Source organism: Eurosta solidaginis, chromosome X, assembly GCF_040869045.1.
Source record: "Eurosta solidaginis isolate ZX-2024a chromosome X, ASM4086904v1, whole genome shotgun sequence".
NCBI classification, from domain to species: Eukaryota; Metazoa; Arthropoda; class Insecta; order Diptera; family Tephritidae; genus Eurosta; species Eurosta solidaginis.
The window spans coordinates 90,290,995-90,303,583 of NC_090324.1; the positions used below are offsets into that span (position 1 = coordinate 90,290,995).

At 45.4% G+C, this 12,589-nt stretch overlaps 1 pseudogene; it reads left to right on the plus strand.

Moving 5' to 3' along the window:
* LOC137235050 (BTB/POZ domain-containing protein 6-B-like) overlaps positions 1-12,589 on the plus strand; it is a 57,795-nt pseudogene that overhangs the window by 17,234 nt on the left and 27,972 nt on the right.

Consider the following 12,589-nt stretch of genomic DNA (forward strand, 5'->3'; position numbering starts at 1 on the left):
CGTTATCCAATCAAACTTAATATACTCTGTGAGCTCTGCTCAACTGAATATAAAAAGCAACAATTTTGGATTGAGCTGGTGAAGGAAATGAATTCAATATTCACTCCCTATGTACCATTCCAATACGGTGAGTTTTCAAGATCAATTTTAATGTTATTTGAGAAGTAGAGAGGTATGTGGTGAGGGTCATCAGCCTATTGTGCCATCATATCGTTCACAAAACCTCGTCCAAGCAAACATCCCACATCCCTTTGGCTTATGAGTTTGTGGGCACGTCTAATTTGGCTATTGCGAGCCAAGTATTTGGCCTTGAGCCTGGAAATTGTAACTAAAATAATGGCTTAGAGAGGTATATATACCTTCGAGAAGATTGTGTTGCCCAGATTATCTGACATTTTATTGTCCACACTCATACTCTTGTGGCATTCCAAGTTGACTTATTTCCTAGGTATGCCTTGCGTCTTTTTGGCATGTAACATGTTTTTTAACGGTATCGAGGAATACATAAGATTAATATTTGATAAGATATGGTTTAGTCCGCTGTATAATGTATTTACTTCCCCGATATTCAGATAAAGTTACGCATAAGTGGTGCAACGTAAAATCGTACTTTAGTACAGAGAAGCAGCGGATAGAGAATGCAAGACGGAGCATGCGTTGATGAGAGGAGTCCCTGGAAATTTTATGGCTCCTTGAAGTTCCTGGTCGTCGTGAGCCAGCATACACCGTCGGTGAATAATTTCAATAAAAGAAGTTTGGAGGTAATGCATTTTTCTTTTCTCTATTGTTGTATAGAAGTTTGAGTAGGGTAGAGTAGAGCCCAATGTAGATCCGATCCATATGAGTTTCCTCCCCGCGATAGAGCCTGTCACAAGAGACGACTAAATCTCGTACATGGGAGTAAGTAACCGCTGTTCGGCTTTTTGATATCCTCATGAAGGCATTCAAAAAGCACAATGGAGCATACAAAATAATAGTAATGTCTTCTGGTAAATCTACAATCGCCCATATCTTCAAATCCACCAGAGCCATATTTCAGAGCGGAGCTTCCCAAGGCAGCCGGTTCTATGCATCGGAGCGGCTCGGGATTTTTCCCGACCAGGGGCTGTCATTTTAGTGTAACCCCATTTAATTTGTTGCGGGAAAAGAATCTTTTAAGGACGGTCACACCCTTGTCAGTGTGTCAGTGTGTCACGTGCAAGGGATGGTTGCATCGGACAGGTTGTTCTGGGCTGGACCCCAAAACCCGACGTCCTTGTAACTTTTATAAATCTTTTGTGGCTCCTTACTGTTCACGCCCAAGGGCGTCCCGTAGTCTGCGCCTAAATCACTACCCTCTTAGAAAAACTTTCTTCGATCTGGAAGAACTTGTTTCTTACATTTTGATGTTCTTTTTCCCGATGCCTGAACCCACGGGGATGCTGATGGTTGGCTAACCAAATATTCGCTCCGGTTTCCGGAGTGATATCGGTCGAAACCACCTTCGCCAGCTTGTTTTACACGCTTTGGTAGCGGAATTATCCTTGCCTGTTGGAATGACGTAGGACTTCAGTGACAAATTGAAAACGTGTAGTTTACTCTCTCATCGCCAAGGTGTCGGCATGGCTATACCATCTGGGACAATTGACTTGGTGGCTTGGCCTTTTTAATGCCTTCCTTAACCTTGGTTGAGATTCCATATATGAGGGTCCTGGCCCTTATCGTGATGAGCTCGGCCGTGAAATGAACAACAATGTTCTCGGGAATCATATAATGTCGCCATTTGGGTGTTTAGTCGCCTCTTACAACAGGCATACCTGCCGCGCCTATATTCTTAGCCCTCTAACCCCCTTCTTGTTTGCTTCGCGTCTCCGATATGGTTACCGAGCTTAGAAGAAAAATACACCGGAGGAAACTGCAGGTCTGTCGAAACGCCGCTCTCAGAACTGTCATGGGATATCTTATATTACTGTAACATCATCCACACAGTAAGGCGACACATCACACCAACCTTCTTTTCAACTAAAATGAGAAACCAACGCCTTTAAAACCCCTCTCATTATGGTGTTCTGTTAACACAGCAAGTTTCTTTGGACTCCTATTAGAGGACATTGGTGACAATTTGTTTTTGGTCGCACCTATTGGGTGGGGCGAAGCTCTGCTACAACAACAACAGAGCAGATGATGATATATAACTTTAACTATCATATCGCGTCTTGCATATAAATAATTTTAAATATTTCTTAGGTTCTCAGACAAGAACACAAAGATGATCTCGTCGACTGCATTGAATTCTTAGATGAAGATATCCCCGCGGAACAGTTCAACTCTGCTAGCCAGCCATTAGAAGCCATCGGCGCTACTGATGCAAATAGTTTTAAAATAGTTTCCGTAGTCCTTTCACCATTAGGTACCAATGAAGATAGTGTTCAATTTGTAGAAAAAAATCAAATAAGTTGGGCCATGTTTTAAAAAAACGACGTACTAAAAAGGAAAATGATGCAAATGACAACGCTTCTGCTTTAATCGCAGCATCCCAAAATTTAACTAATGCTTATTGTGCTGCATCCAAAAATGAAAAAGCAAACAGTTTTGCCACCTGCATTGCTGATTAAATATCTTAACTCGATGTTGATCTTCAGCTATCAGCTAGAAAAGATATGCATAATATTTTGATAAATTTGCAAATCGAGCAGCTAAATCGGAACGGCCAATGCGACTAGTATTTACTATTTGCGAGTTTACCTTTTTATTTAACACTGTATGAACTTTAACTATGTACATATACCATTTTTCATATTAGTTTGCTACTGAAAATATAATTAGAGCAGTTTTTGGATGCCTCCACGATGGCAAAAGCTCTTTCAAACCGCATTATATATATCCTTTTTTTTAGTAGGGTGCATCTTAATTGATTATTCTGCTTTACTGTACTTGAAGCATGGTTTGGCACAGTGTACAATAATTAAAATTTAGTTGTAATATATAAATATACCATGTCAATAAATGCAATATAAATTAACTTTTTCTTTGCTTTATTCCATAACTAGCCTTTACCCGCTGCCCCGTCCGCAAGGAGAAAATGGGATATATGGGCTATTCACGTTAGCATGCCTATCGAGGATGGATCCCGAAAACCATCCAGAATTGCCCGGAAGGGTCTCCAAAAGTTGCCGGAATAGTTAAAAAAAAACCCGAAATGACAACGACACGATTCTAGACTTATCCAGAGAACCACACAGAAATGATCCCTGAAGGGTACCAAAATGATCCCGAAAAGATCCAGAAATGACCCTGACGGGCTCCCGGGCGGATCCCAAAAACCATCCAGAAAATATCCAGGAAGGGTCCCTAAATTATCCCGACCTACTCCAGAAAAAGTTCCGAGATGGCTCCAAGGGGATCCACGATGGATCGCGAAAGCCATACAGAAATGATTCCGGAAGGATCCCAAAATGATCCCGAAATAGTCTGGAAATGACCCAGATGTGATCCCGCACGGATCCAGAAATGATCCCAGAAGGGTCCAAAAACTATCCCCGAAAAGTAACAAAAAATCCCGAAATTACTCCTACGGCATCCCGGACGGATCCAGAAATGATCTGGGAAGGGTACCCAAATGATCCCAAAATGGTCCCGAAATGACCCTGATGGATCCGGCAAACCATACAGAAATTATGCCGGAAGGGTCCCCAAATGATCCCGTATTAGTCGAGAAAAAGTCCCGAAATGACCCCGACGGGATGCCGGACGAACCCCTAAAACCATCCAGAAATGGTGCCGGAAGGGACCCCAAATGGAACCGAAAAAGCCCCGCAATGATTCCGAGGGGATCCTGGGGAGGGGATACCGAAAACCATCCAGAAGTGATGCCGGAAAGGTCCTCAAATGATCCCGAAAAAGTCCCCAAATGAGCCCGACGGGATCCCGGACGGATACCGAAAACCATCCCGAAATGATCCCGGAAGGGTCTCGATATGACCCTTACTGGATTACAAATAAGGTGAAGCTAATCATAAAACCATGTTAATAAGGCAGCAGGCACGTTGGAGCGAATGAAGAGTAACATAGAAACATACTGCTAAAGCTAATAAAAGCGTGCTAATAAAAACAATTGAAGGAGGGCGGATGGCGGGAGTAGAAGGAGAGGACCACTGATCGTTCCTCCAAAATTGTTTATATCTCGATCTGTATGTGCCAGATACTAAAAACTATTGACTTAGGAGAAAATGTATATTGAGTTATAACAATTTATAGATTTTACACCAGAGGGGGTGAGGAGGGGGGGGGGATGGGTGGGGGCGGAGGGTGTGACTATTCACTTTGTAAGCCCTCGACTTATTTGACCCATTGAGTCTGTGATATTGGTGAAGGCCAGTATACGTAAAGTTATAATGTGTAAAAATTATTAAAAAGTAATTGCTCGAAGGGGTCGTGGGACCCCAATCCTCTTTCCATCTTCGAAAAAAATTTCGCTAGTAGACTACTGTTTGTGTCCCAAATTTCATCAAAATCCGTGTAGCCGTTCTGGCGTGATTCAGTCAAAAAGACGAAAAAATACAATAATTAAATTATAACTGTTCCTAGCGGGCGGGGAGCTCCCCCCCCCCCCCCGCCCTTTTGAAAAATATATAGCTAGTAGATCCTTCTAGACTATTTGCTATATGCATGCCAAATTTCATACAAATCCGTCCTGCCGTTCTTGCGTGATTGAGTCACAAAGACAAACGTCTGGACAAACATCCAAACTTTCCCATTTATAATATATACTAGCCTTTACCCGCGGCCCCGTCCGCAAGGAGAAAATGGCATATATGGGCTATTCACGTTAGCCTGCTTATCAAGTTATCTGCTTAAACATTTTTTTCTGTCTAATGCAATTTATTTTTGTAATTGAGTAAAAAAAAAAAGAACTAAATGAGCTGATAACCTGATATGTTCCCCAAATGATCCCGAAATTATCCAGAAAAGGCCACGAAATGACTCCGACGCTATCGCGGACGGATCCCGAAAACCATCCAGAAATGCCCCGGAAGGGTTTCCAAAATTTCCCGGAAGAGTCCCAAAAAAAACCCGAAATGATAACGACACGATTCTAGACTTACCCAGAGAACCACACAGAAATGATCCCTGAAGAGTATCAAAATTATCCCGAAATAGTCCCGAAAAAGTTCCGAAATGACCCTGACGGATCTCAAAAACCATCCAGAAAATATCCAAGAAGGGTCCCTAAATTATCCCGACATAGTCCAGAAAAAATTCCGAATTGACCCCGAGGGCATCCACGACGGATCGTGAAAACCATACAGAAATGAATCCGGAAGGGTCCCAAAATGATTCCGAAATAGTCCGGAAATGATCCCTATGGGATCCCGCACTGATCCAGAAATTATCACGGAAGGGTCCCAAAACTATCCCGAAAAAGTAACAAAAAAATCCCGAAATGACTCCTACGGCATCCCGGACGGATCCAGAAATGATCTCGGAAGAGTCCCCAAATGATCACAAAATGGTCCCGAAATAACCCTCATAGATCCGGTAAACCATCAAGTAATTTATGCCGAAATAGTATAGAAAATGTCACGAAATGACCCCTAAAGGGTCCCCAAATGATCCCGAAATAGTCCGTACAGATCCCGAAATCCATCCAGAAATAATACCGGAAGGGTCCCCAAATGATCCCGTATTAGACCCGAAACAGTCCCGAAATGTCCCCTACGGGATACCGGACGGATCCGAAAACCATCCAGAAATGATCCCGAAATAGTCCCTAAGAAGTCGCGAAATTTCTCTGACGGGATCTCAATCGGATCCCTAAGTGAGCCCGACAAATCCCGCACAAACCCCGAAATTCAACCACGAATGATCTTGGCCCAAAATGATCCCGAAATAGTTTCGGAAAAGTTCACAAATTACCCTGACGGGATCCCGGACGAATCCCGAAATTACCCTGGCGGGATCCCTTACGGATCCCGAAAACCGTGCAGAAACGATATCGGAAGGGACCCAAATGATCCCGAAAATCATCCAGAAATGATGCCGGAAAGGTTCCCAAATGATGCCCAAATAGTCCCGAAATGACCCTGAAGGGATCCGTGACTGATCCCGAAAACCATCCAGAAATGATGGCGAAAGGGTCCTCAAATGATCCCGTATTAGTGGCGAACAAATCTCGAAATGACTCCGACGGGATCCCGGACGGATCCAGAAAACCATTTAAAAATGATGCTGGAAGGTACCCCAAATGATCCCGAAAAAGTCCCGAAATGACCCCGACGGGATCCCGGACTGATCCCGAAAACAATCCAGAAAGGATGCCGGAAAGGTTCCCAAATGATGCCCAAATAGTGCCGAAATAACCCTGAAGGGATCCGGGACTGATCCCGAAAACCATCTAGAAATGATGGCGAAAAGGTCCTCAAATGATCCCGTATTAGTAGCGAAAAAATCTCGGAATGACTCCGACGGGATCCCGGACGGATCCAGAAAACCATTTAGAAATGATGCCGGAAGGTACCCCAAATGATCCCGAAATGATCCTGAAATGACCCTGACGGGATCCCGGACGAAACCCGAAAACCATCCAGAAACGATGCCGGAAGGGAACCCAAATGATCCCGAAAAAGTCCCGAAATGACCCCGAGGGGATCCCGAACGGATACAAAAACCATCCAGAAATGATGCCGGAAAGGTCCTCAAATGATCACCTAATAGTCCCGAAATGACCCTGACGGGATCCCGGACGGATTCCGAAAACCACCCAGAAATGATGACGAAAGGGTCCCCAAATGATCCCGTATTAGTCGAAAAAAGTACCGAAATGACCCCGACGGGATCCTGGACGGATCCCGAACACCATCTAGAAATGATGCCGGAGAGGTCCTCAAATCATCCCGCATTAGTCGAGAAAAAGTCCCGAAATGACCCCGACGGAATTCCGGACTGATCCCGAAAACTATCCAGAAATGATGCCGGAAAGGTCCTCAAATGATCCCTTAATAGTCCCGAAATTACCCTGAAGGGATCCCCGACGGATCCCGGAAACTGTCCACAAATGCCGGAAAGGTTCCCAAATGATTCCCAAATAGTGCCGAAATGACCCTGACGGGATCCCGGACGGATCCCGAAAACTATCTAGAAATGATGGCGAAAGGGTCCCCAAAAGATCCCGTATTACTGGCGAAAAAGTCTCGAAATGACCCCGACTGGATCCCGGACGTATCCAGAAAACCATCTAGAAATGATGGTGGCGGAAGGGACCCCAAATGATCCCGAAAAAGTCCTGAAATGACTCCGACGGGATCCCGGACGGATCCCGAAAACCATCCAGAAATGATGCCGGAAGGTACCCCAAATGTTCCCCAAATAGTCCCGAAATGACCCCGACGGGATCCCGGACGGATCCCGAAAACCATCCAGAAATGATGCCAAAATGACCCCATATGATCGCGAAAAAGTCCCGAAATGTCCCCGACGGGATCCCGGAAGGATCCCGAAAACCATCCAAAAATGATGCCGCTAGGTACCCTAAATGATCACGACATAGTCCTGAAATGACCCCGACGGGATCCCGGACGGATCCCGAAAACCATCTAGAAATGTTGCCAAAAGGACCCCATATGATCCCGAAAAAGTCCCGTAATGATCCCGGAAACCACAAGAATTTATCTCTCAAAGGTACGCAAGTGATCCCGAAAATACCCCGACGGTATGCCGAACGGATCCCGAAACCCATCCAGAAATGATGCCGGAAAGGTCCCAAAATGATCGCGAAATAATCCCGAAATGATCCCGGAATAGTCCCGAAAATATGCCAAAATAACCCCGACGGGATCCCGGACGGATCCCGAAAACTATACAGAAATGATCCCGGAAGGGTCCCAAAATGATCCGGAAATAGTACCGAAAGGGTCTCGATATGACGCCTACGGGATTACAAATAAGGCGAAGCTAATTGTAGAACCATTCTAATAAGGCAGCAGGCGCGTTGGAGCGAATGAAGAGTTACAAAGAAACATACAGGTAAAGCTAATAAAAGCGTGCATAGAAACAATTGAAGGAGTGCGCATGGCGGGATATGACGCCAACGGGATTACAAATAAGGCGAAGCTAATTGTAGAACCATTCTAATAAGGCAGCAGGCGCGTTGGAGCGAATGAAGAGTTACAAAGAAACATACAGGTAAAGCTAATAAAAGCATGCTAATAAAAACAATTGAAGGAGGGCGGATGGCGGGAGGAGAAGGACCGCTGCTCGTTTTTCCAAAATTGTTTAGATCTCGATCTGTATGTGCCAGATACCAAAAACTATTGATTTAGGAGAAAATTTATATTGAGTTATAACAATTTATAGATTATACACCAGAGGGGGAGAGAAGGGGGGGGGGTGTCATTGCTCACTTTGTAAGCCCTCGACTTATTTCACCGATTGAGTCTGTAATATTGGTGAAGGCCAGCATACGTAAAGGTATAATGTGTAAAAATTATTAAAAAGTAATTGCTCGAAGGGGTCGTGGGACCCCACCCTTCTTTCCATGTTCGGAAAAAATTTCGCTAGTAGACTACTATCTGTGTCCCAAATTTCATCAAAATCCGCGTAGCCTTTCTGGCATGATTCAGTCGCAAATACTAAAAAAATATAATAATTAAATTATAACTGTTCCTAGGGGCCGGGGACCTCCCCCTTTTGATAAATATATAGCTAGTAGATCCTTCTAGACTATTGGCTATATGTGTGCCAAATTTCATCCAAATCCGTCCAGCCGTTCTTGCGTGATTGAGTCACAAAGGCAAACGTCTGGATAAACATGCAAACTTTCCCATTTATAATATACTAGCCTTTACCCGCGGCCCCGTCCGCAAGGAGAAAATGAAATATGTGGGCTATTCACGTTAGCCTGCTTATAAAGTTATCTGTTTAAAATTTTTTTTCTGTCTAATGCATTTTATTTTTGTAATTGAGTAAAAAAAAGAACTTTATGAGCTGATAACCTGATAGGATCCCAAAATGATAACGAAATTATCCAGAAAAAGCCACGAAATGACCCCGACGCTATCGCGGACGGATCCCGATAACCATCCAGAAACGCCCCGGAAGTGTTTCCAAAAGTTCCCGAAGTAGTCCCAAAAAAACCCGAAATGACAACGACACGATTCTAGACTTATCCAGATAACCACACAGAAATGATGCCTGAAGGGTACCAAATTGATCCCGAAATAGTCCCGAAAAAGTTCCGAAATTACCCTGACGGGCTCCCGGACGGATCTCAGAAACCATCCAGAAAATATCCAGGATGGGTCCCTAAATTATCCCGACTAACTCCAGAAAAAGTTCCGAAATGGCTCCGAGGGGATCCACGATGGATCGCGAAAACCATACAGAAATGATTCCGGAAGGATTCCAAAATGATCCCGAAATAGTCCGGAATTGACCCAGATTGGATCCCGCACAGATCCAGAAATGATCCCGGAAGGGTGCAAAAACTATCCCGGAAAAGTAACAAAAAATCCCAAAATGGCTCCTACGGCATCCCGGACGGATCCAGAAATGATCTCGGAAGGGTCCCAAAATGATCCCAAAATGGTCCCGAAATGACCCTGATGGATTCGGCAAACCATCAAGAAATTATGCCGAAAGGGTCCCAAAATGATCCCGAAATAATACAGAAAAAGTCACGAAACGACCCCTAGAGGATCCCAAATGATCCCGTATTAGCCCCGAAAAGGTCCCGAAATAACCCCGACGGGATCCCGGACAAATCCCGAAAACCATCCAGAAATGATGCCGGAAGGAATCCCAAATGATTCCGTAAAAGTCCCGCATTGATTCCGACGGGATCCCGAACGGATACCGAAAATCATCCAGAAGTGATGCCGGAAAGGTCCTCAAATGATCACCTAATAGTACTGAACGGATCCCATAAACCATCCAGAAATGATCCCGATATATTCCCGAAGAATTCCCGAAATGACCCTGACGGGATCTCGAACGCACCCCTAAATGACCCTGACGGGATCCCGGACAGATCCCGAAATCCATCCAGATATGATCTTGGGAGGGACCCCAAATGATCCCGAAAAAGTCCCGCAATGATTCCGAGGGGATCCTGATCGGATACCGATAACCATCCAGAAGTGATGCCGGAAAGATCCTCAAATGATCACCTAATACCAAAATGACCCTGACGGCATCCCGGACTGATCCCAAAATCCATCCAGAAATGATCTTGGGAAGGTCCCAAAATTATCCCGAAATAGTCTCGGAAAAGTTCAGAAATTACCCTGACGGGTTCCCGGACGAATCCTGAAAGCCATCTCTAAATGATCCCGAAAAAGTCCCGAAATGACCCTGACTGGACCCCGAAAGGATCCCGAAAACTATCCAGAAATTATGCCGGAAATGTCCTCAAATGATCACCTAATAGTTCCGAAAAGACCCTGACGGGATCCCGAACGGATCCCGACAACTATCTAGAAATGATGCCGAAAGGGCCTGCAAATGATCCCGTATTAGTCGAGAAAAAGTCCCGAAATGAACCCGACGGGATGCCGGACGAATCCCAAAAACCAGCCAGAAATGATGCCGGAAGGGACACCAAATGATCCCGAAAAAGTCCCGCAATAATTCCAACGGGATCCTGAGCGGATACCGAAAACCATCCAGAAGTGATGCCGAAAAGGTCCTAAAATGATCACCTAATAGTCCCAAAATGACCCTGACGGCATCCCGGACAGATCCCGAAATCCATCCAGAAATGATCTTGGGAGGGTCCCAAAATTATCCCGAAATAGTCTGGGAAAAGTCCAGAAATTACCCTGACGGATACCGGACGAATCCTGAAAACCAATCTTAAATGATGCCGAAAAAGTCCCGAAATGACCCTGATGGGACCCGGAAAGGATCCCGAAAACTAACCAGAAATGATGCCGGAAAGGTCCTCAAATGATCTCCCAATAGTTCCGAAAAGACCCTGACGGGATCCCGAACGGATCCCGACAACTATCCAGAAATGATACCGAAAGGGCCCTCAAATGATCCCGTATTAGTCGAGAAAAAGTCCCGAAATGACCCCGACGGGATGCCGCACGAATCCCAAAAAACATCCAGAAATGATTTTGGAAGGGACCCCAATGATCCCGAAAAAGTCCCGCAATTATTCCGACGGGAATCTGAACGGATACCGAAAACCATCCAGAAGTGATGCCGGAACGGTCCTCAAATGCTCACCTAATAGTCCCAAAATGACCCTGAGGGCATCCCGGACAAATCCCGAAATCCATCCAGAAATGATCTTGGGAAGGTCCCAAAATGATCCCGAAATAGTCTCGGAAAAGTCCAGAAATTACCCTGACGGGTTCCCGGACGAATCCTGAAAGCCATCCTTAAATGATCCCGAAAAAGCCCCGAAATGACCCTGACGGGATCCCGAAAGGATTCCAAAAACTATCCAGAAATTATGCCGGAAAGGTCCTCAAATGATCCCCTAATAGTTCCGAAATGACCGTGACGGGATCCCGAACGGATCCCGACAACTATCCAGAAATTATGCCGAAAGGGTCCGCAAATGATCACGTATTAGTCGAGAAAAAGTCCCGAAATGACCCCGACGGGATCCCGGACGAATCCCAAAAACCATCCAGAAATGATGCTGGTAGGTATCCCAAATGATCCCGAAATAATCCCGAAATGACCTCGTCGGCATCCCGGACGGATACCGAAAATTATCCAGAAATGATGGCGGGAAGGTCCACAAATGATCCCCTAATAGTCCCGAAATTACCCTGATGGGGTCCCGGACGGATCCCGAAAACCATCCAGAAATGATGCCGGAAGAGCCCCCAAATGATCCCGAAAAAGTCCCCAAATGACCCCGACGATATCCCGGACGGATCCCGAAAACCATCCAGAAATGATGCCGGAAGAGCCCCCAAATAATCCCGAAAAAGTCCCCAAATGACCCCGACGAGATCCCGCACGGATCCCGAAAACCATCCAGAAATGATGCCGGAAGAGCCCCAAATTATCCCGAAAAAGTCCCCAAATGACCCCCACATACTCCAGAAAAGGTTCCGAAATGGCTCCGAGGGAATCCACGACGGATCGCGAAAACCATACAGAAATGATTCCGGAAGGATCCCAAAATGATCCCGAAATAGTCCGGAAATGACCCAGATGGGATCCCGCACAGATCCAGAAATGATCCCGGAAGGGTCCAAAAACTATCCCGGAAAAGTAACAAAAAATCCCGAAATGGCTCCTACGGCATCCCGGACGGATCCAGAAATGATCTCGGAAGGGTCCCCAAATGATCCCAAAATGGTCCCGAAATGACCCTGATGGATCCGGCAAACCATCAAGAAATTATGCCGGAAGGGTCCCCAAATGATCCCGAAATAAAACAGAAAAAGTCACGAAACGACCCCTAGAGGATCCCCAGATGATCCCGTATTAGCCCCAAAAAAGTCCCAAAATGACCCTGACGGGATCCCGAAAGGATTCCGAAAACAATACAGAAATGATGCCGGAAAGGTCCTCAAATTATCCCCTAATAGTCCCGAAATGACCGTGACGGGATCCCGACAACTATCCAGAAATGATGCCGAAAGGGTCC